General features: G+C 43.4%; 1 protein-coding gene and 1 long non-coding RNA gene across 3 annotated transcripts in view; one reads left to right on the forward strand and one right to left on the reverse strand.

Moving 5' to 3' along the window:
- LOC146811634 (transmembrane protease serine 9-like) overlaps window positions 1-24080 on the forward strand; it is a 1785969-nt gene that overhangs the window by 1232794 nt on the left and 529095 nt on the right. The window lies entirely within an intron of this gene.
- LOC146811639 (uncharacterized) overlaps window positions 830-24080 on the reverse strand; it is a 41953-nt gene continuing 18702 nt past the window's right edge. For both annotated transcript variants that reach the window (XR_014965830.1, XR_014965829.1), the window contains 3 exons: window positions 10201-10265; window positions 9994-10036; window positions 830-961 (listed from right to left, as the gene is read on the reverse strand). This is a non-coding gene — a long non-coding RNA (uncharacterized LOC146811639). The remainder of the gene's footprint in view (window positions 962-9993; window positions 10037-10200; window positions 10266-24080) is intronic.

Consider the following 24080-nt stretch of genomic DNA (forward strand, 5'->3'; position numbering starts at 1 on the left):
ATGCACATTTCTAGTTAGCCCTATTCAGAGCGAATTTTTCATATGTTCGGTCATCCCTCAATACGCCTTTGTTCTATGGGCCACCAAGCAAGATAACAGTGCTTACGCTTATTGGGGCTTGAACTTACGGGGATCCAAAACGGTAATTGAGTGATGATTTAGTAAGTTCAAAATGAACTATTATCTTGGCTGTCATCTAATCGTCAGGCTACGCTATCTGGGGGAAAAAAATAATTTTGCACTCGCCTCGGACAAATCTAGCCTGTCAGGTTGTCACACAAGCTCTGCTAACATCGCGCCTCAATCTGCGTCGTACTCACCTCTCTAACGGACGTCTTATCGCCTTCACTTCCGATATTCCTTTGAATAGGGATAATCCGTCCTAGTAGGCTGCCACCTTATATCATGGTTCGGGGCGCCATTAGCCGCTGCGCTACATCACGTGGCTATGTGTCCGTGACTAGCGTGAATCCGTTCCGTCTACTTGCGTCATATTGTAGTTCTATGCTCTTTATACGCCAACCCATACAGAACCGGGATATAATTAAACCCATATATTGTATCTAAAGAACGCGGGTGTGTGCAAGTAAATTTCTTCAAATTAATTTTTTTTTAAAACACCCGCTATTGATTCTATGTTGTAGTGTGCTATCATCATATGGGCTCATAAACAAACAAACAATAAGGTGCTTTTGCAGGCGCCATCTTGGAACGGAGTTCTTGTATAAAAAGATTCTGCCTAGTATCCAGACTATTTGGTTTAATGCAGATTTTCCACAGTTTTAATGTATAGAAAATCATGATTTTATTAAAGGCACGGAGGCTAATATTATGCATCACACCTTTATTGCTCCTCAAACACAGCAGCAACATCACTTAGAATTAGAATACAATAACACTCTAGAACGTCTTCAAAATGCTTCCTTCTTCATATATCTCCAATTCTCTTCTTCCTTTTAACCTATAAAACAAAACAAATAAATAAATAATAAATGGGCGGGTACAGCGGAGGGATAATATAAGCCTCCGTGCCTTTAATAAAATCATGATTTTCTATACATTAAAACTGTGGAAAATCTGCATTTTATGGCAAGGCCCGGAGGCCAATATTATGCATGTTCAAAGTTCACCCAAAACTCTTTCCAACACATTTTCCACAGGTTTAAAGTAAAACCTTTTAAAAGTATTATCATTAGACCAATCTACAGCTTTCATAATCCCATTCAAACTAAAACCTTTCATGAAAGCTTTACTAGCCATTGCTCCTCTTACTGAATGTTCCTCAAAGACACTAACATCAACACCTGCCTTAATCATTACACCCTTTATCCATCTCGCTAAGGTGGGTGCTGAAGCAGCTTTATATGGTTTCACATAAGAAATGAACAACTGTGTGCAATTGTCCATTCTCAAACCTAAAGTCCTTTTCTCATACTCTTTCAGGCAACAAACCACACATAAAACATTATTACCCTCAAAAATTGGGTAAAAAATTGTCCTAGACATAGTCTTTGTCCTTCTCCTTATTTCAAAACATACCCCTTCTGGCTGAAAAAACCTTGAATTAACCTCTATAGCTCTTATATCTGAAACCCTCCTAAAAGAAACTAGACACAAAAGCATAGCTAATTTCCAAGATAACAGTTTTAGATCTAAATTTGAATTCGCTCCCCAACTTTCCAATTCTCTCAAGACCATAGAAACATCCCAGAGCGAACTATATTTCGCTCTTGGAGGAAGCACGACACGTACACTTTTCACTAATCTTTTAATCAAAGCATGTTGACCAACTGGAATCCCATCAACTAAGGCATGTCCCCCAGAAATCGCTGACCTACAAGAATTAACAGTACTATACGCCAAACCCCCATCAAATTGTTCTGACAAATAATTTGCGACTTCTACCACAGGTGCTGATATGGGATCCAAACCCCTCTCAAAACACCAATCATTCCATTTTCTCCATGCTGATCCAAAATGTTCCTCTTGACCAAGATTTAGACACGAGTTCCTCAGCTTTCTTTGATAATCCATGCATTTGCCATACTCTCATGAAATCAACCAAGCTATTAGCCTTAACTGACCTGACACCACTAGATCGTGAACGTTCCCTTGAACATCCAGCAGAATTTCCCTGAAATTCGGCAAAATGACTGGATCCTCCACTAGAAGATTCATTACATCTGGAAACCACACCTGAGCTTTCCAAAATGGGGTTATCAGAACTAACTCCGCTTGCTCCCTTCTGACCTTGTTCAAGACTCTTTGGATCATTGAGAACGGAAGGAAAGCATAATTCCTCCCCTCCTTCCACATCTGTAGGAATGCGTCTATTCCCATCGCCTCTGGGTCCGGTCTCCAACTGTAAAAATCCTTCAACTGAGTGTTCAGTCTCTCTGCAAAAAGATCCACCTTCAATGGTCCCCACATCCTCTCCAGACTCAGAAAAACTTCTCTGTTCAATCTCCAATTGCTCTCATCCCTGAGGTATCTTGAATACCAATCCGCTTCTACATTGCTCAACCCCGGTATATACTGAGCTTGAACCCTTATCTCCCTTTCCAAGCAAAACTTCCAAAATTCCTTGGCCAGCTCCGCCAATCCCCTTGACCGAGCACCTCCCATCTTGTTCACAAATCAAACTGCTGATAAATTGTCCATTTTCAAAACTACACAACACTTCACTTGATCCCTCACAAAACTCTTTATCGCAAACAACCCTGCCAGGAGCTCCAAACAATTTATGTGCATCTGTCCCTCTTCTTTCGACCATTGCCCCCCTGTTGCAACCGTTCAACACCTTGCACCCCATCCGTGCATACTCGCATCCGACTCTATCTCCATCTCTGGCATTTCCCCCAAAATCGCCCTTCCATTCCATGCCTCTAAACTCATCATCCACCAATCTAACTCCTCCAGAGTTTCCTGATTCATTCTCACTTTCTGTGAATATCTTGTGTCCTTCCTTAAATGAAAAGCCTCAGTCTCTGTAAAGCTTGATAATGAAGAGGTGCCGGGAAAATCACCTGAATCGATGATGAAAGAAGACCCAGCAAATGAGCCAATTGCCTCAGCGTGATCCACTCTGCACTCCTGACTCTTTTCACCTCCTTCCTGATCTTCTTGACTTTCTCCATTGGCAATTTCAATACACATTCCAATGTCAATATCTGAAAACCTAAACATTTCATTTCCTGCTTTGGTTCTACACAAGACTTCTCCTTGCTCACCACAAATCCTAGATCCTCTATAACTTTCACCGCAAAATCTGTCTGTTCCTTTGCTAAAATTTCCTCCTCTGCCATAATCAGGATATCGTCCAGATAAACAATCAGACGAATTCCCCTGGATCTCAACCAAGCTACCACAGGTCTCATCACTTTTGTAAAGCACCAATGATGCGATGTTAGTCCGAATGGAAGACTCTTGAACCTCCATCTGTTTCCCTTCCATCTGAATTGCTGATAGTCCCTTTGTTCCTGACACATAGGAATCGTCAGATATGCATCCTTCAAATCTAACCTCGTCATCCAATCTCCTTTCCTCAATAGATCTCTCAGCATATGTATCGCTTCCATCTTGAAGTGATTGTAAACAACCCATTCGTTTAATTCCCTTAGATTTATTACTGGTCTCATTCCTTTTTCTTTCTTCTCCACTAAGAACAGATTGCTTATGAAACAACCGGGAACCTCCCTTGCAGCCTCTATTGCACCTTTCTCCTCCACCTCTTTCGTCACTAATAATTCCATCTCTCTTGTGAACCTTAAAATCATTGAAACTCTCTCCTGAACTGGAATACTGATAAAATCTATCCTGTAACCAGTTACTGTTTCCAACACTCACGGGTCTTGAGTAATTTCCTCCCATCTCGAAACAAACTGGGCTAGTCTGCCGCCCAATTTTATTTGAATAAATGAAGGGTCTGTTAACGTTCTTACCTGCAATTCCTCTAGGCCTCCTTTCCGCACGCGAGCCCCTTGCTCTTCCTCTTTGCCTTTGCGGGAAGAAACTTCCCTGATCAGATCTTGTGAAAACATATCCTCCTCCATATCTCTCGCCATAGGGTCTAGTTCCTCTCCCAAAATTGCTTCTGGTAAATCCTTGACCTCGGCCGGGGAACCGACCCAGTGTTCGCCCGGTAGTGCCAAAAACCTTTCTTATATCTTTTTGTACTTTTTGCAAACTGTTAAAGGTTCGAACATATCTGGCCATATCCTTTACGAAGTCATCCCCAAAGAGAAGGCCTTCGCTCTGTTCTCCTAATTCCTTACTAGCCAGTTCGGCAAGTTTTGGATCGATTTTGAAAAGAATACTCATCCTTCTCTCCATGCACAATGCCGCATTGGAGTTTCCAAGGAGACATATAGCTCTTTGCACCCACTGGCGCATCTCTACGACATCCACACCAGTATTGTTACTGTGTGCTTCTTCACACATATCAACATTTTTTGTTAGAGGTCCCAAGAAGTCCAATAAGCTGTCTTGGCAACCCTTCAATCCTTTGTCTAGACCTCTTCTTGGGTCTTTACCGCTTTTATTAAGGAATGCCAACATTTTTTGATCTAATTCTGGTGTGTACGCCACCTTACTGTTTAGACAAGGTCTTGGACACTCCGACCTTAGTCTTGTTCTCACATCTTTAGGGATATCCCTTCTTATCCAATATCTTAGATATCTGGCTACATGTTCAGCCGGAGTCCATTGCGGTGACAATGGATGTTGATTCAATAATGAGTCAAACATATCCTCTCCTTGAGGATCTACAAAGTCACCAACTTCCAACTTAATTTCTTTCTCATCTATTTTCCTCTTCTTAATAGAGACCTCCTCAACATCTGAGTCCTCCAGACTTGAGCTACATGTCAACTCTACATCTCCAGAGGATGAACTAGAGTCACATGCCACCGCACTAAGTTTTTTTTTTGCGCCTTCATAGCGCTGTCCTTGGCCTTTATAGCCATCCCTTTCTGAACCTTACGTTCATTGTCCTTCATGTGTTTTCCTTTCAAAACATTCCTCCTTTTCTCTTTCTTTTTTATTCCTTCTCCAGACACTCCTGCCACTACCTCAACCTCCTCGGTAGTCCAGAAACTTTCCTCCTCACAAGACTTTTGTCTACTCTCTTCTTTGCTTATACTTTTTTCAAAAGTATTTTCAATTTTTTTATCAATTGATGCAGACAAATACCCAAACATTATTTCCATATATGATTTCATCTTTTCCTCCAAACTTGCCTCAATGTTTTTCATTTTAATTAAATATATTCTTTCAAACAAACACTTTTTAAAATATATTATAATTCTTTCCTTTCAATTTCACCAAAATCTTACCTTACTAAAAATAATACCTTTCTAAATGCAAACTACAACTCAATACCGTACACCCTGACCAAAATCAAGACGATCAAATCCTGACAGAAACTGACAAGTCCTTTCATATATTTCCTTTTTCCCAAAACATGGCCGCCAGGAACCCTTCTCTACTAAATTATACTCTTCCCAATCTTCTAAAATGGCCACCGTACGTTGGATGAGTACGGCGGCTCATTAATTCCAATTCATTTCATTAGTTCGCTCGTGACACAAACAAACACTTTCAGCCTAGAACACGAAGCGCCCGAGCGTGAAATGCAACCTGCTCGAGCGCCGACTGCCACGCGCTCTATCTCCATACATCTTCAAAGATGCACACGATCGATGCAAGCAAGCACTCGCGCTCTATTCCTCAAGACTGAAATACCGGTCACAGTCTCCCGGCCAGTAAGTAAAACCTCACGCGCTACTCTTAAAATGTGCGCATTCAAACGGCAAAACATCTTCCCTAAATTCGTCATTATCAGCCCCTACAATGAATTACAGCTGCTCCAAATTAATCTTTATCCCACATTAAAAATATCTTTCTCTTACGACCAATTTATACATATAAACACCTTTTCCCCTTTTTTTTTTTAATTAAAAATTAAAGGTAAATCCTTAAACACATTCAATAAATAGTTAAAATTCCTTTATAAATAAATTATCCCATACCATCAAATTATACTAAATATTCTATTAAATTATATTAAGACAATACATATGATTGTACTTATCTTGTGCTTGAGCAGCAACAAAAGAGGAAGATGGCTGCCTGTTCTGCGTTCTAGAGTGTTATTGTATTCTAATTCTAAGTGATGTTGCTGCTGTGTTTGAGGAGCAATAAAGGTGTGATGCATAATATTGGCCTCAGGGACTTGCCATAAAACTTAAGTCTACATAGATGTAATACTCAAACTTATTCATTTATGGGCAAGTGCTCAGTATAGCGACTCCAAACAAGACTGGATTGCAACACTATATTTGGTATAATCCCCGTCTGCGTGGTATGTGCCGACATGTCAGTCTGGCAATATAAAAGACAGTGAATGACATCTGACCTTTTTAATAATATATGCATGCCTATTTCTAAAAATACTCATATCTCATAGCTGAGTATTTAGGAAAGTGTGTTGTCTATATTTACAGTTACGCAAGCTCCCTTGCTATTACTGCTATTCTGTTCTACATAAAAAAGAACATTTTCACAAGTATTTGTGCAGAGAGTTGTTGGTATCTGCAAATCTAACATCAAGAAAAAAAATACATGTGTTCCTAGATGTTGCCTCTTTGTTCCCATAAGTAGCATCCAGCCGAATGCAATGTCTAACTTGTTCCTATCTTCAAAGTTTATTGATATAGTTATGGTTTCTGGGAGATCTTAATATCTCCTACCATAACAACATATTGTAATAAGGTGTTCCCATCTCAGGGAATACCCTGCAGATTAAAAATCTCTCATTAGTATTGATATGGTTAGCTCTGTAGTTGCTTATTTTCCTCACCAAGTATCATATCTTTTTTCAACAGCAAGCACTCTGAGTCCTCAGAGTGCGTCTAGGTATTTGTATGTATATACAGTCTGAGCTAATCATACAATCATACAAAATGATGCATGCACAGTGTAGCGGGCACCATGGGGTGCCCACCACAGGGTGCAGGCTTTTCCCCACCCACCCCTATTTGCTATGGGAGCCTATGTACGCGTACAGTATACAGGCTCCCATAGACTTCAATGGGAGTCTGAGCGAAACAAGTCCGTCTCTGTATGAATGCATCAGAATTGTCCGCTCGGAATCCCGGAGCTCGATTCGCTAGGAAAGCCCTCCGGATCCGAGTCATACAGAGGGCTTTCCTAGCAAGTTCATAATCGGCCCCTATGTATAGAAGTGTAAAGGAAAACACAACATGCAGGATAGGCTATAAAGTCACATATGCGTAAATACAGCAAGGAATCCAAATAGTGCATGGCAATTGCCATTTCAGCAAACCAGAACTTTGCCCTTGATCAGTTGTAGCATGTAATGCCAAAATCTATATGCTTTTCAGACATTTGTATACATTTTCTTTCAATGCAATTGAAAAGGTATGAGTCCATGTGATAAAGTAGAAACTGAAAGATAAATGCTAATGAGCAGGTGCCAGGATCTTCTCAAGGGGAGGAATGTGGGAAGTCCTTGACAAAGAGGTACAAACAACACTAAAAAGCAGATTCTTCTACCTTCTGCAATCCTCGCTTTCTTGGGCCAACTTCAGAATGAGGCTACTCTTTACTAACACAGTTTAGTAAATGTGCGTTTGTACAATATGGAGTTATGTGACCACAGTACTTCTAACATGTGCAATAATAGTAATGTTTTAGTGGTCGACATGGCAAATGATTATTAAAATGTAACAGCGCATGTTAAGGCACAAAGAAGCGTCAACTTTTTTTTAATAAACCTATATGCATTAAGCTTTATCATCATCATCATCATCATAAAAACTTAAAAAAATGATTTATGATTTTGTCATACATAATAACAGTACAACGTATCAAACATGTAGTAAGCATCAATTGTTACATAGTGGTCTCTCGTATACATCGTCGTAAAGGCAATACATCGAATAGTTGCATTTTGTACAGCATACATTCATTCCGTAATAGAGAAATATAGATGGTGCTACCATAACAGATTTGGAGTTCCAGAGGCAGATGACTATCGTTATGCAGTATTATCGCAGGCAAACCCCCCAATGGGCACAGTCCATCCCCTTCCAGGCACAACTAATATTAACCTTGCACATGCGTGATGACAACAGTAAACCCAATATAAGTTATCACAAAGCAATCACACAGGATCACGGGAAATGGAGTCTGTCTCACCCGAGTTTTGTGAAAGAAGATACCGTTGCAATGGGCCCCAAATATCCTTTGGTTTGGATGTTATTGGGAGTGTCTCAGCATATGTAGTCGTTTGCTCCGGACAGTACATCAAGTCCGTTAGCCAAACCTTAAATTTCGGGGCACGACCCCTTCCCCATCTGCAAGCTACCCTACGTTTGGCCAATAGTAATGGGATGGCAAGGAATTTCCGTTATGATTTGGGTACCTGCGCTACATACCCCAAAAGCGCCACCATGGGATCCCTCACCAGTATGCTGTCTATCATTGTCTCGAGTGCTCCAAAGACCCGCTCCCAAAACTCCTGCACCCCATGACATTCCCACACCAGACGCAAGAAACCTGCCCCAGGCCTCCTGCACCTCTCGCACCTATCATTATCCGCTAGTTTAAACCTGTATTTTTTGACAGGCGTGTAATAGAGATGCTGCAGAAATTTATAATGGATAATCCGCAGCCTACAACTGGCAGAGATTTGTCCGGTTTGGATGCAACAATACCGCCATTGTTCATCCGTTATCTCTTGCCTCAATTCTTCCCCACACTGTGTACGGGCCGAGCTAATGACTTCCACTTGTTGTGTGCGTATGCAACGGTATAAACCCGACACCAGGTGTTTTCCGTCCGTGGATCCCAGCAATTGGTGTAATGGGGTGAGACTTGGAGGTTCCTTTGGAAAGTCCGGGATCAACGACCACATCCCCTGTCGCAGGCGAACGTATAAGAACACATCCAGAGGCGTACGCTGTACCCCCTGGAAGACATGATCCAAGGAGCAGAATAATCCTTCATGAAAGAGATCTCCCCATGTGCTAATATGAGTGCGCTTATATAGATTAAGAAATCCTTTTTCTTGCAGTAGCGATATACTGGGATGATAAGATAGTGGGAGCCTAGAGGAGTACAGGAAGGGCGAAGCGACAAGTTTGTTTATCAGCTGCCTTGCATCAACTGTGCCAGTAATCGTGGTGGGTGGTGTCGCCCGGGTACGAGTAGGGCCATGTATCATGCCATTCAATGGTATAGGGTCTGCGAGCCAATCTTCTACTGCCACCTGCGGCATATATCTAGGGGGGTATATCCAGTAATAGGCATAATGCGCCTGTGCACTCAGAAAATACGCATACAAAGGGAACTGGTGGTCTGGCAGAGGAAGGCCAAAAAGGGACAAACCAACCAAAAACGTAGCACCAAGATAAGCTATCCTACCAGTAACAATCGCTAAGGAGGAGAACTAACAATGAAAGGAAATAAATTCACATAATGTTGATAGGATTTCCATCAACTACCAAGAGAGGCCAGTGTCATCATATGGTAATCCTTCAATCTTAGCTACTGCTCCTCAAAGCCTTGAGGGAAATCATGTAGCAATAGATTGCAACTGAACAAAACAAAGTCAAGTCAGAGAAGGAAACCATGCAGACAGAGACTAACCAATATGGTCATGAGTAATACAGCAATAGTAAATCATCTCTTGTATGATGGAAATATTAGTGCAGTGCAAAAAAGTGAGATTTAAAAAGGAGTTGGGAGAGAGAGAAACAGCCTTTAATCACCATCTCAATGCCAATCCTATTAAAAGTATGTATAAGCAACTTTAAACAAATAGGTTGCTTCACAATGGGTCGACTAGTTTCAGCCTAAATGGAACTATTTCCGGCTTTCTTCAGGACCTATACAACTAAACTAGCTACTGCAAAAAGTGAAATTTGGAAAACGTAAAACGTGTAAATAAAAATTGTCAAAAAGTACAACCTTGAGTGATGAGATCTCTGAATGACCAGGGTAATCTTCACTCCTGTAATGAATAGATACATGAACAGATATAATTTTCTTTGTGCTGTGAATGTGGTCTAGTAAGTTCCTTAAAAACCTGAACATCGCAGAATTTGGCGATTTTTATATATTAATCACAATTTGGTTTAGCGCACCGATATTTAAATAATAAAACAGTGCACTCACCTGCATCATTCGAGATACGGACCTCACCTCACCTGGTCACTAACTCAGGTATTGGAGACCCCGCTCTAAAGGAAATTTAGATATAAAAGTGGATCAATACTGGCTTGAAGAGTACAATGTATTTCTTCATGAGTGCTTTACAATATTTTTATTGCTTATCCTAGCTAAATTATGTCAACCAGACGTTACTGAAATCTTCTTGCCTCACACTTAATCACTTTCTCAAGTGAATGTGGTAACTACTATGAATACCCTTCTTGGGGAGAAAAAAACGAGACAAAGACGGGGAACAAGACAAATTGCAAACCTCTATATCGGCGGTAAATACCTACTATGGTAAAAGATAACACCTATTTGGAAAAAGGGGACTCAGCTTTGGCATAATGCATGCTATTGTACTCTAGTTTCGCCTATAAATGAGATCAACAGCGGGAAGCATTATGGGTAAACAAAGAAGAGTTGATAAACTCTCTCTGTTAGGACATTCCACAGCTCAGTGACACGTGGGTGTATAGTTTAAATAGGGTGCAGCGTAACTCTCTCGATGGAGTAACTCTCACAAGTTTAAAGCGAGTAAGTAAAGAGAAACTAGTAACCGCTTGAACATGATTCTCTCAGTGACACGTGAGTGTATAGTTCAAATGGAGTACAGCGTAACTTTCTCGGTAGGGTAACTCTCACAAGATAGAAGCGAGTAAGTACGAAACACGTAACCGCTTGTGCATGATTTTCTCACTCACCTCTCTGTCAGTGCCTCGGACTCTCCTGGGTTTGTGGGAGGTGCCGAGGCTCCGATCAGGTGATGTTTTATAGCACGCTCATTACGTGAATAGCGGTACCAATCTAATCGCTGTATTGGAACTACAAAATGACGTCTTAATACCAGGAAATAGTAGTTTTTGTTGTGTATCTCGAGTGAGTCAGAACAAGTACGGTACCAACAGTGGAGAAAAAGAATACGCCAGGACATTAAAAGCAATGCGTTTCAAAATGCCTGTAACGATAGTGTTCACACAGCAAAAGACCTCACAGATGTATACCGAGATTTTGATGAAAACGTTTTTTTTGGTGGGGTCTCAAGCTTATGACGTTGTCTACGTTGGTTGTGTAGCCAATCTTGTTACACAGTTACAACATTCACATAGCAATGTTAATAGCCGTGAATGGTAGTTCCTTAAAACCTAACTGTAGTGTAGAGGAAAACTTTGTTGATAACAACATTCAACAAGTGAACATGGTAGTAGATAAAGACAATAAAGCAAAAGATGCCACTAATTCATTTTATATTAGCACTTAGCAATAAATCGTTATTTAGTTGGACAAAAATCTTCAGATACCTATCTCAAGTATAAGTAAAGCACCCATAATCAAAGAGATGGAGGGAAAGGGGGCTGCAACGAGATACCTCACATATATCCGCTATATTTTGATGGGAACATTTTAGGGTATCTGGCTCATGACGTTGTCTACATGAGTTGTAAGACCCATCATATTGCAAGGTTACAGCATACGCATAGCGTTGTTATCAACCAGGAATGGTACTTCTTTAAGCATGACTACAGTGTGGTGAGAAATCTTTATTGAGATCAACACTCAACAGGTAAACATGGTTGTTGATAAAAAGAACGGTGTCAGTAAATATCAGATAGGTTCATAATCGCAATTAGCGATAGACAGTTGTCGATAAGTAGTTAGTTGGGGAGATAACTCATATACCTATCCCTAGTCCATTATGTAAGAAAGACACTTTCATCTAGGGTATGAAGGAAAAGGAAACTGCAACAGTGTCTAATGTATGACCACCATAGACTAATGTAAAGCAGTCCAAGGGATCGAATCATTAAGACCATTCTGGTCACTCCGCAATTTGAACACCCATCGTTGTTCTTTGTTGAAGAGAAAGTTGGTCTTGTCAGTGGTATAGGACGGTATGAATGGCTTTTCTAAGACCGTCCATGTAAAATCATCAGCCTGGTGATTTTTTTCAACAAAATGTCGAGTGAGCCTTGTGTTGGTCTTTTTGCATCTAAAAGTGCTCTTGTGTTCTTGCATCCTTAGTTTGACTTTACGGGTCGTCATACCTACATACTGGTATTTAGGTAAATAGACCTCAAAATCTGGTATGTCAAAGCCACCTTGATCGTATGGCTTTGTGAGTGTAGACCATTTGAGTCGTGGCTGTTTGCCTCCCCAGAGCAATCTGAGTAATTCCGCACGTAGAGTCTTAAAAAAATAAGACCCAGGGTGATAAGGTATATTTAGAAATAGGTAGAGGAACTGTGGCAGTATGATAATTTTTATGAGGGATGCTTGACCTGCAAATGAGAGAGGTAGGGATATCCAACGTGTGACATTACTAGACAGACGCATAATAGCCGTGCCATAATTGAGCCGTATCGTATCCTCTCTGTCTCTAGCCACCTACATACCAAGGTATCGGATATCCGTGTCACAACACTCCAATGGAAAGTCAAGCTGAAACTGAGGGACCACCGGCGTAAGAGGGAAGACCTGAGATTTGCCCCAATTAATTGTGATGCCAGACAATCTGCTAAACACAATGAATTCCCGTAATAGGGGATTCATGTTCTGCTGGGGGTCCCTAATGTATAGTGTAACGTCATCCGCATACAGCGAAATCAGGAGCTGACGCAGACAACAGCGGAAAGCCTTATCTTGGTGGCATTGACGGAGCCTGGAGGCCAGTGGCTCAATCGCTATGGCGAATAGGAGTGGGGACATGGGCATCCCTGCCGGGTACCCCTAGAGATGGAAAACGGAGGAGAGGAATGGCAATGTATCAATATCTTGGCAGTGGGTTGATGGTACAATAATCTGATCCAAGATATATAAAGGAGCGGGAAGCCCATAAACTGCAGCACTCCGAAAAGAGAGTCCCACTCCACAGAATCGAACGCCTTGGTGGCGTCCAGGAATACCGCAGCTAGTGGGAACTCAGGTGCCACCATCTCAATTAACGAGAATAGAGTGCGTAGATTATGGGTAGTTGCTCTACCCGGAACAAAACCTGATTGGTCAGAGAGTATGAGTTTGTCCATCAAAAGAGTCAGGCGATTGGCTAGCACTTTAGCCAGTATCTTGGCATCGCAATTTATCAATGACAGGGGCAGGTATGAGTCGCATGATCTAGAAGGCTTTCCTGGCTTCAGAAGAGACGTGACCATCACTTCCCTCATTGAGGGGGGGAGTATCCCAACTTCAAGAGGCTTCTCATACACCTCTCGGTGCACCGGTGCCATGATATCAATATATTGTTTATAATATTCGGCAGGGAGCCCGTCTGATCCCGGTGCCTTCCCATTCTTCAATTGCATTATTGCTTCCCTGATTTCATCTATCTCAAAAGGGAGGCTCAGAAATCCCTTCTGCGTGTCGCCGAGCCATCCTAGTGCCACATTCCCCATGAAACCATCCAGATCCACCAGCCCCTGCCTCTGCGACGTATATAGCTGTTTGTAGTGGGCAGTGCTCAAGTATATTAAGTGAGTCATGCTGTGTCTCCCCTCCAGGCCCCTCAATCTCTAATATATGTGTTGTGAAACGTGGACATCTGGTCACTTCGGCCAACGCTTTGCCCGGTCGCTCCCCCTCGCTGTACCTACGGTCTACCCAGTAACGCCTCTTAAATTTCACCTCCCTCAGTGCAGTGTCGGTATACTCTGATAGCTTTTCGCGGAAAGCTTGCTGCACCTGGCCTGCTTCCCCCCGTCCCATCCGTCCCTCCAGTTCCTTCAACTCCTGTTCCAGTTTCCTGATTGTCCTCTGTATATCCCGAAGCACCCGGAAGCTCTTTGAGATGCAGTACCCCCTTATAGTAACTTTAAACGCTTCCCATATAACCTCAACGCTGTCCACTTACCCCTTATTTCTGGAAAAAAAATCTTTTATTTCATCACCTAATTCAGCTTGGAAAACTGCGTCTAACAGTGCAGTAGGTTGCAACCTCCAGTGAGGTCTAGATTTGTCATATCCTCGCGGGGTTAGTGACACTTTGACGGGGCAGTGATCCGAGAACGTCCTGGCCAGATGTGTAACATTACAAATGGAGGATCCCAGCCCCCTTGAAAGCAGACAATAATCAATACGTGCCCATGTTCCAGAATGTGACGTGAAGTGTGTTCCCTCCTGTGCCCCTGGGTGTGTGTGTCGCCAACTGTCGATCAGGCCCCCCCCTGTAGTATTCCCTGCAATACCCCTTGTGAATTATTGTAATGGTGCTTAGCAGCATTAGATCTATCCTGAGCTGGATTAAGGGCTACGTTAAAATCAGCGCCCCAGATTATATGGGTGGATCCTGCATTCAGTATTTTGCCACATACAGTGGTAAAAAACTCAGGGGTGTCCACATTAGGTCCATAGCAATTTGCTATTGTGATCGAGTCCCTTCCAAGTCTGCCCCATACAATGACATATCGTCCCTGTGAGTCCTCTATCGTGCCCGTCAGCTCAAATGGGGTTGGGTCTGCTTTTTAATTAATATGGCTGTACCTCTCGCATATGTGGAGTAAGAGGAGAAAATCCTACAGCTTGCCCATTTACTGGCAAACGTCACTGGGGCCCTTGGGTTAAGGTGCATCTCTTGTAGTAACGCCACTTGTATCTGTTGTCTGTCAAGGTAAGCCACAATTTGGCTGTGTTTCCTCGGATCGCCAAGGCCCCTTATATTCAAAGATAGCACCCTCAGTATGGATTTATCGTCCGGCACCATCACCACAACCTATTGAGCCGCAACAAATGTATTGCGAGATCATGACCTCCTCGCTTTTTTATAGCCCCATATAAAGCTACTAAATGCACCGTCTAACTGTTTGAAAAACAAATTATTTAGGGCCAACGGAATGGAGCGAAATAAGTACACGAATTTAGGTAGTACCTTCATCTTGATTAAGTTAATTCTGCCGATAATATTCAGTGGTAGTCTGTGCCATTTTTTTAATAGTGAGATAGTAGATTTAACTAGTGCATTGTAATTTATGTTGTTGATTTCTTGGATTTTAGCCGTTAGCTTAACTCCTAAATAGGTGGCGCTTTTGCATATCTCAGGAACTGTGACGGCAGGAGTATAATTGGCTATGATTTGGGTCTTCTGTAAGTTAAGCTTTTAACCGGAGACAATCCCAAATTTTTCGGCCTCGAAAGCTATGCCTTGAAGTGCCGCCACAATATCCTGTGAGTAGACCGCAATATCGTCGGCATATGCAGTTATTTTTAGTGTTTGGGTGCCTGACCTAAAAGGAGCGATTTGGGTTTGTAACTGGAGAGCATGCAGGAATGGTTCCAATGAGAGGGCGAATAAAAGAGGCGAGAGAGGGCAGCCCTGACGGGTACCTCATAGAATTGGAAACTCTTGAGAGGACAAGCCCCCATAGGATGTATAGGCTGTTGGGTTATCATACAAAGCCTGTATAGCTCGTAAGAATTGCCCCCCGAAGCCCAGCTTAGAGAGGACACACCAAAGGTAGTCCCAGCCCACTCGATCGAAAGCCTTCTCGGCATCTAATAAAATCATACCGAGCGGGGTGGATTCTATCTCTGCTACGTCAAATGCCGTGATAGCCATGTTTACGTGTGCTGTTGTGTCCCTCCCTATTATAAACCTGTGTTGTTGAGGGTTAACAATTAAAGGCAGGAAGGGGGACAGTCTTATAGCTAATATTTTAGCAAATATTTTGGCATCAGTATTGATCAGCGATATTGGTCGGTATGATCCTCTCTCCTCCTTTGGTTTGTTCTTTTTCAGAAAGAATATTATTTTTGCGCTGTTCCATGATTTTGGGGCCTTTCCGTTACGACCAACTGCTTGTATAACCTCCAGTAACAAAGGTCCCAGTTCGGCTATGCAGATTTTGTAAATCTCCAAAGGGATTGTGTCCTCCCCTGCAGCTTTCCCTGCTGGTAATAGTTCTATTGCCTGGTGTAATTCGGCTCCTGTAATAGTATCTGACATCGATTCTTGCATTGTGTTAGACTCTGGATTGGTTAAGAACTTATCAACATAGTCTTGGATTGCTTCTAAATTAGGAATGCTTTCTGGAGTGTATAGTGTACTGTAATAATCCGCAAATTGTTCTACTATTTCTGTCTGTTGATTAAACATTTTGCCATTGCTACCCCGGATGCTTGTGATCATTGTATGGGCTCGATCCTCGGCAACCTTATAGGCGAGAATTTTGCCAATCTTATCTCCACTATCATATTGTGAAATCTTGTATTTGTGAATGCTTGCGCAGCTCTTTTGAATAAATTTATTTTTAGCCTCGTTCTTAAGTGAGCAGAGTTTAAGGCTAATCTCTGTAAACCCAGGTGAATTTGATCGAAGTGCAGAAGCCAAGGTTTCTTCTTGAGATGCTATTTTTGAGATGATCTGTGCCTTGTGCTTTCTGTGTTCGGTGTTTTTTCTGATCACATAAGCTTGGGTGAAACCCCTAATACCCGCTTTGCAGGCGTCCCAGACCGTAAGACAAGGAGCAGATTCGATGTTAATATGCAGGAATTCGATCAAGTGTGATTTAAGCTGTGTCACAAATTGTGCGTCTGAGAGGAAGTACCTGGGGAAGGAAAATGGTCTGGGAGGGATCCTGATATGTGGTGTGGTGATTGCTAAGATTATCGCGTTGTGATCCGATGAGATTCGAGGGCATAGGATCATCGTGCTATGTTTTAATAGATTGTCACTAATTAATGCCATATCCAGCCTAGAGCAAGATCTATGTGGTGCCGAGTAATACGTATATCCTGGTGTGTTCGGGTGTAGATATCGCCAAGCATCCTTAATATTGTGAATACGACAGATGTCAGATATGGATGACCTGGTTTTGCGCATCCTATGAAAGCTTCCTGAATAAGTAGAGTCTATTTTGTAATTCATTATGCAATTGAAGTCCCCCATAATAATGGGTTCTCCGTCCCAATCCAGGAGTTTTATGCTCAGTAGATCGAAGATGCTTGGATCGTCTATATTAGAGCCGTATACTACACAAAGAACATATGTATGGTTTTCGAAACGAAGTTGGACCATCGCCCATCTTCTGTCTTGACTATGAAAGGTCTGCAATATTTCAGATTTGAATCTTTTGTCTGTAAGGATAGCCACCCCTCTTATGGAAAGCCCAAAAGTAGAGCAAACCAGAATATGGTAGCCCAGTTGTTTAAGTAGTTTTTTATCCTTGCCGGCAATGTGCGTTTCTGAGAGAAGGACGAAATGTGGATTATGTAATTTGAGTTCTTCTGAAATCAGCATTCTCTTATTCTTACTGTTGAGCCCTGCTACGTTCCAAGCCAAGATCTTTATTTCATGCATTTGTAAGTAATTATATTTTTTAGCCTAAAAACGGGCATCTTAAAGTGTTCGTTGTTACTCGTATATGAGGTCATGTATAAGGGCCGAAGGACCAGAACTAATTTGTTCTCAAAACACTCTTCCTCAGCAGCCTGAAACATATTTTTATTGATTTTAACCCACCCAAAACCCCCCACTCCCCCCCCACCCTGATTCTCGCCCCAGAAGGGGAAGAACCGCCCTTAAGTAACAGCTGCCGCTGGAAGGGCAGCGCACAAAACAGGACACCTAAGAGTACCCCCCCCCCGAACTCTCCAAAAAAAAAAAAAAAAGAAATGTTTCCCAGTGCTTTGCCGTGTAGCCTGCAACATTTCTACAAAAAAAAAAAACCAGGCCCACCAGGTGCCGACATATTTGCTAAGACATTGCAGGATCTAAACCGTGCCAAACCGTGCCAGATCTAGAGATGTATGCTTCAGCTTCTTTGGCATCGTTAAAAAAGTGAGTGTAACCATTTTTGATAACCTTGAGGCGAGCCGGCTCCTGTAGGAATGCCTGGCCCCCGCAAGATTTAATGGGATCTATCAGTTTACGTAGCATCCATCGCCTGTCCATTGTTTCTTTGCATAGATCTGATCGGACAAAAAATGAAAGCTCCCCTACGGTTACAGGGGCATTAGGGCGGGCTCGCTGCCAGACAGCTTGGCGTAATAGGAAGTTGCCAAAAAAGATTATAAGGGGCCGTGGGAACTGGTTTTCTCTCTTTCTGTTTCTCATAGCCAAGGGGAGACGATGGGCACGTTGGATTTGTGTATCCCAGTCCCAGTCTGCTAGATCTGGAAAAGCCTTTTGAAGCAGCCCCACTAAATAAGACCTCGGGTCAGACCCCTCAGAGCCCTCCGGGATCCCAAAAAGTCTCAGGTTGGACCGTCTTTGTCGATTCTCCAAGTCTTCAACTTTTGATTGTAATGCCAGCAGCTGGGTGTCATGTTTCTCTGTTACAACAGTTGTGTTTGAATTGGCCTCCTCAATCTCAGCCACACGTTGCTGGAGTCCCGCAATGTCTTGGGTGATCCCACCTAGTTTGGAAGCAAGTTCTTGTAGTGAGGTATGCATTTTGCTGTTATCCTCCCTCAGTTGAATATAGTGTTCTTTAGCTTCAGCACGTTGGTCTTTCAGTATCTGTAGTATAGTGTCTACTGAGGCGGAATCCGCTGACGTTTGCCCTGGCCCGGGTCTGTTTTTGGGAGGGGCACCAGAGTGTTCCTTTTGGTGAGATAGAGGAGGGGCGGAAATGATGGTAGCAGAAGGACTCTCAGTGGAAGGAGGTGGAGTATGATGTATTAACGTAAAATTCAAAGTTGAGTTAGAAGTTGTATCTGTGCTCACTAAAGAGTCAACCCTGGGTATTTGAGTCGAAATAGATTCTTGACGTGCTAGCCCAGCTGGTGACAACTTAGGTGGAGCAGTTAGGGCGTTATTCTCTGCTGAAGCGAGGGTATCCGAAGGGGGAGGCGTTGCTGATACGATAGAAGAGTCTGAGGGCTCGGAAGCTTCAATTAAGCTGGCGCCTGATAGTCTCTGTGACAGATTCTTGACTAAGCCTTTTGCTACAATCCATTTTCTTAGGGGACTTTTGTCTACAAAAGCCTTTTTTTGGTCCAAAATGTTGTTTATGAGGGGCCGAGTTAATAGGACTGTTTTGCGGCCTCTTTTGGCTCGAGCCTTACTTTTGAGTTTATGGACTTTCCCTACTCGAGATTTTGTCTTAGAGTCACAGGGCCCGTTTAATAGTTTTTCCCCTAAGTCGTCTTCAGACCTTGCCTCGTCCTCTGTACTGATCTCAACATCAGAATCCTCGAGAGGATTTTGTTCGTTGATTTCGATGCATTCTGTGTGTATTATCATCTCTGGAGAGACCATAAGGTTATTAGGATTGAGACTTTCGGTGGAGCATGTCTTTGCTACGAGTAGTTGTAAACCTCCGGGCGGAGTGATAGTGGTTGCAGTGGCAGGCAATAAGCCCGAGATGGGCGAAGCTAAGTCTGAACTACATATGACTGCTGCAGTTTCTGGTGTAGCCCCAATCTCAATTTCAGACACCGGCAGCATAGGCAGCATAGGCATCGTAGACAGCTCAGTCAGGGAATTAATGGGTATCAAGCTGTGGTCCGTAGAAGTATCACAGATTGAAGACTTTCGGTGTTTCAGTTGTTCAGTCCCCAGTATGCTACTAATTTGTTTGCTGCTAGAGAGTATCTCTTCAGAAGCGGTGGGGGCGTTCTGGGCACTATATTCTAAAGTTGAAGGAGATGGGTAACTGTTTTTGCCTGTAGCAACCGCCCCGCTTTTGTCTGGGGACTTAGCCAAATTTGTAGCGAGGTTTCTACTAGACCCCTTAGAGCGAGAGTCAACAAACAAAATCGGCGGTCTCAATACCTGTTTGCTCACGCTCTCCCTTTCAGTCATTACGCGCTCCGTGGTAGGACAGCCGTTGCTTGTAGATCCATCGGTGCCAGCAAAGGTCACGGCAGTCTGAGGAAGCCCAGAGATCGTCGCTCCTGTCTCCCGAACTGCTCCGACTCCAGCTCCGGCTGGAAGGGCTCCGGTCGGGTGCTTGCTGTGTCGGGTTGTGCGAGGTTGGTTTCTCGGAGGCATCTTGCTCATCTGGGAGGCCGGGGAGAAAGGATGAGAGGCAGTCCGAAAATACAGGCCTAACCAGTTGAGCCCCGAGCTCCGTAGCAGTCCTTGTACGATCCGCCGAAAGAATCGTGTCGTCCCCGGGAGCGCTAGCATGGAAGACGGCCTCTGTTTTTTTTTCCCCTGTAGCTGTATAGCAGTATTAGGGCGTCCACGGATGCAGGATACAGGATATGAAGGTCTGAAAGCGTTCTAAGTCTAATTTTTAGGTTTAGTATGCGTTAAACCGAGTAGGAACGTACTCGATTAGGAGTTGCAGGCATTTCGATAGAAGGAGAGGGAGAGAGGGGGAGAGAGCCTCCTGGTGTACTGCTCAGCACAGGTCCTCACTCCGCCATCTTGGACCGTAGATAACTCTTAACCATGGACTTGCGGGGCTCTGCCTCAAACCTGTCGTCGTATGCCTGTGCTAACAAGAGGGCTTGGACTTACTTTTTCCCAGATTAAGTATGAAGTGCAGTATTAGAAGAAGAATGGCTTAAACCAATTTCCTCAAATGCATTCTTTACATAATCCAGCCAGGGTTTGGAAAAACCTTTATCACATGCTATGAAGTCAATGATTATGCCCCTTGAAAGGTCAGCTTTCACTGTTTTCTGTATGGACAGCCAAAGCAACAGAGTTGCAACGATTCTGCGTGGGCACAGAACTATGCTTGGGATCATAGGACCTTGGGGCATATCATCAAGGACCGGCGATAATTATCCCTAAGCGCACTTAGCGCTAGGATAATTATCACTGGGCAACGTGGAATTTTATCGCTGAGATAGCGTGCTATTAGCAACGCTTATCTCAAAAGCGATAAAATTCCAAGCGCTAACTGCCAAATGTGAGATTATCGCTGGAAATCCAGCGATAATCTCACAAAGTTTGGCGATAGCTTGATGATAGGGCAAGGCATACTTAGCCATGATATCCACCTTACATAGGATATCATGGCTAAGTCATTCTTGAAGCAGGCGTAAGGAAAGTAGCGATAACAGAGGTTATCGCTACTTTGCTTATCGCTCTGCAGGTTAGCGTGCCCATTGATAATTGGAGAAATGTCGCTTAGCGACATTTCTCCAGTTATGTCAGGGCAGGAACACCCACTTTGCATCTCATTAGAGATGCAAAGCTTGGCGTTCAGTAAACAGGCGATAATGCAAGGATTCACGCGATAGCGTGACCTTGCTGATTAGGCGATAAAATTATCGCCGCTTTTCGTCCGAAAACGGACGCAAAAGCGGCGGTAATTTTATATCGCCTCCTTGATGATATGCCCCCTTGAGAGGCAGGAACTGAGTCATCCGACTACATTAGTACCCATGAGTCCAGGACAAACTAGCTATAGTGTTGCACTTGCCCTCCTACTCACTGACAGAGGACCAAGTGATTAGACACCCCAGAACACAACACTCCTGACTCTTTCAGGAATTACCGTGATAGACACATCGTTTCACTCTCACACTCGTCCTTGTCCACAATAGGTTCTGACAGAGATACAAGAAAAGTTTAAAATATTTATTTCAACTATTGTGCTCTTGTATGTAGTATATGTGCCACATTTAGTAGAAAAATGCCTAACACAAATATTGTCAGCATAGCAAGTAATCCATAAATTGTAAATGGTTCTGTCATTTTATCAGACAGAGCATACTAACCCCCTCCCCTTCTATAGAAACAGAATAATTATATAACTGAAGATCTCTGGGTATTCGCAGCAGATCCCATACCTTAGTATGAACAGATGAAAGTTCTACATCTCAGCTGTAGTCGCTCTCTTCGCTCTGAAAATCTCCCTCCAAGTGTGTGTTTCACATAACTGTGCATACCTATATGACAAAGAGTACATGTTCCCAAAACAACAGCTGAATCGGTATGTTTTGTCTTGGTGCTAGTGCCTGACCAGAACAGAATAACAAGGTGCATTTTTGTTTGACCTTCTTCATAGTGTTCAGACTAGATGCCAGGAAAGGACAGAACGTAAATATAACTTCAGGTTCAATACAAGGTGGCACAAAGCAAAGTATGGTTGTATAGTAATGTGTGCAAAGCCAAATTCCGCCTGCTTAGGCTAATTTAGGGATAATTTAGGGGACATAGGACATATGATACCCTCTCCTTGTTCAGGGTGGTAGCACCAAGGTGTTGACAGTGACAGAGATCAGCAAGTAAGCAGAGGCAAAGCATCAGAGTATATAGATCGTGTTAGCATCTTGTTTGGTGACCAGGTCAGGTTAGAGGAAAGGTCAAAAATGAATTTTGAAACGTACTCAATTAAAGTGTGAGGCCCGGGATGTAGGATAATAAGCAGAAAGCCATCCATTCCAGTAGAAGATCCGAACCGTCTGAGTTAGAGATGTCAGCCATCCAGTTGAGCAAGTCAAACCAACAGATGTGCTCTTCCTACCCAATAGACAATAGGACGGAAAGTGGACAACCTGTGTTAATCTCGATGATACTGAGATCCACAAGACGCTGTGCCATTGCACAAAAAGCACCTCCGGCCATCAGCCATCATGCAGGATTATAAACCAATCGCATACCCAAGGAACAGTCCTGGTAATGGGCACTAAGTGACCCATCAACTGTTACCCGTCGCGCTTCCTGTCTTTTGTCTGTTGTCCCGCACCCTACACTACATCACCCATAATGCCCTATGTCTGGGGGTGGAGTTGTGTGCCTTCCCATGCTGCCTTGCGCGGTCAGTTTAAACCGGGCGTCCTTCCTCAGTACGGCGCTTGGCTTCCTTTAGCTGTGTTGGACCACGCCCTGTGTTCGTTACCCTGCGTTCGTTACCCTGCAACTTCGCTAGCATTTCTGACCCCGAGGAAAGCTTGCATTCCTTCCGCTACGTCCTCAGAGCCCCTGCCTGAATGGGACGTTCGTGAGGCACCAACGGTTGTCTTCGCTGGAACCTCGGGCAACCTCCTGACTTCCCTTCTGGTGTCTGACGGTCCTTGAAGAGACCGGAACGGAACTCCACTTCTAGAAATCCGAGAGGCGCCTTCCTTTGGCTTGCACGAGCTGCTGCCGTAAACCGTGAGTTGACGCGCTCTCCCTGTTCTGCATACCACGAACGCCACGACAACAACATTGCCCGTTTGTCAAGCTACGGACGCTTCACACCAGCCTGTAGGAAGAGTCCGTTTCCTTTATTTTTGCTGGTTCCATTTTTTTTCCTTCATGTGCACTGGCTGTGGCTAGGGCAGTCATGAATTTGTGAGACGTCTCCTTTTGTGTTCGCAACGCTGCAACGAGACTCTAAAAACTGTTTTCTGTAGCGCTCGCACCGGAGACCTTGAGTGATTGTCAACTCTGGGTCAGAGGAACACTGTTTTCTTTCAGCCTTCGCCAGGAGAACTGGTTGCCATAAGAAACTTACTTTTGGGGAAGGAAAATAATTATTACAAGCCTCCAATACACTGGACTCTAGTATTCAGGGGGAGACTCTACTAAAGCTCATAGCTACCTTTGGCCACCTTCTATGACTGAGCACCCTCAGTGTCGAGAGGCTGATCTCTGAGAATTTGTTTTACCATTGGCGAAGTAGCACGCTATGTGAGTATGAGAACGTACACAACTTTCATTGACTGTATGGGGTATGTCCATGAATCACTTTCTCTCTCCTGATCTAACCTGCCCCTTTTCTTTGTTTCTCCTGTTTATTATTTTTGTATGCTACAGTATTACCTCACCAGCCCCTTGCTGTCGTTCTGGTCACGTGGTCCTGTTGTTGTCTCCTCCCTCCCTAGAGGTATCCTTCTCTGGTCGTGGGCTTTACTAGTAACGACCGGCAGACCTACCTTACGGGAGAGTTAGGACCCTATCCTCGCTCCTGTGGACCTGGTTATTCTACGGATCTAAGTTCCAGACCCGACATCAACAGTTTGAAATC

This window comes from Triturus cristatus, chromosome 7, assembly GCF_964204655.1.
Source record: "Triturus cristatus chromosome 7, aTriCri1.1, whole genome shotgun sequence".
Lineage (NCBI taxonomy): Eukaryota > Metazoa > Chordata > Amphibia > Caudata > Salamandridae > Triturus > Triturus cristatus.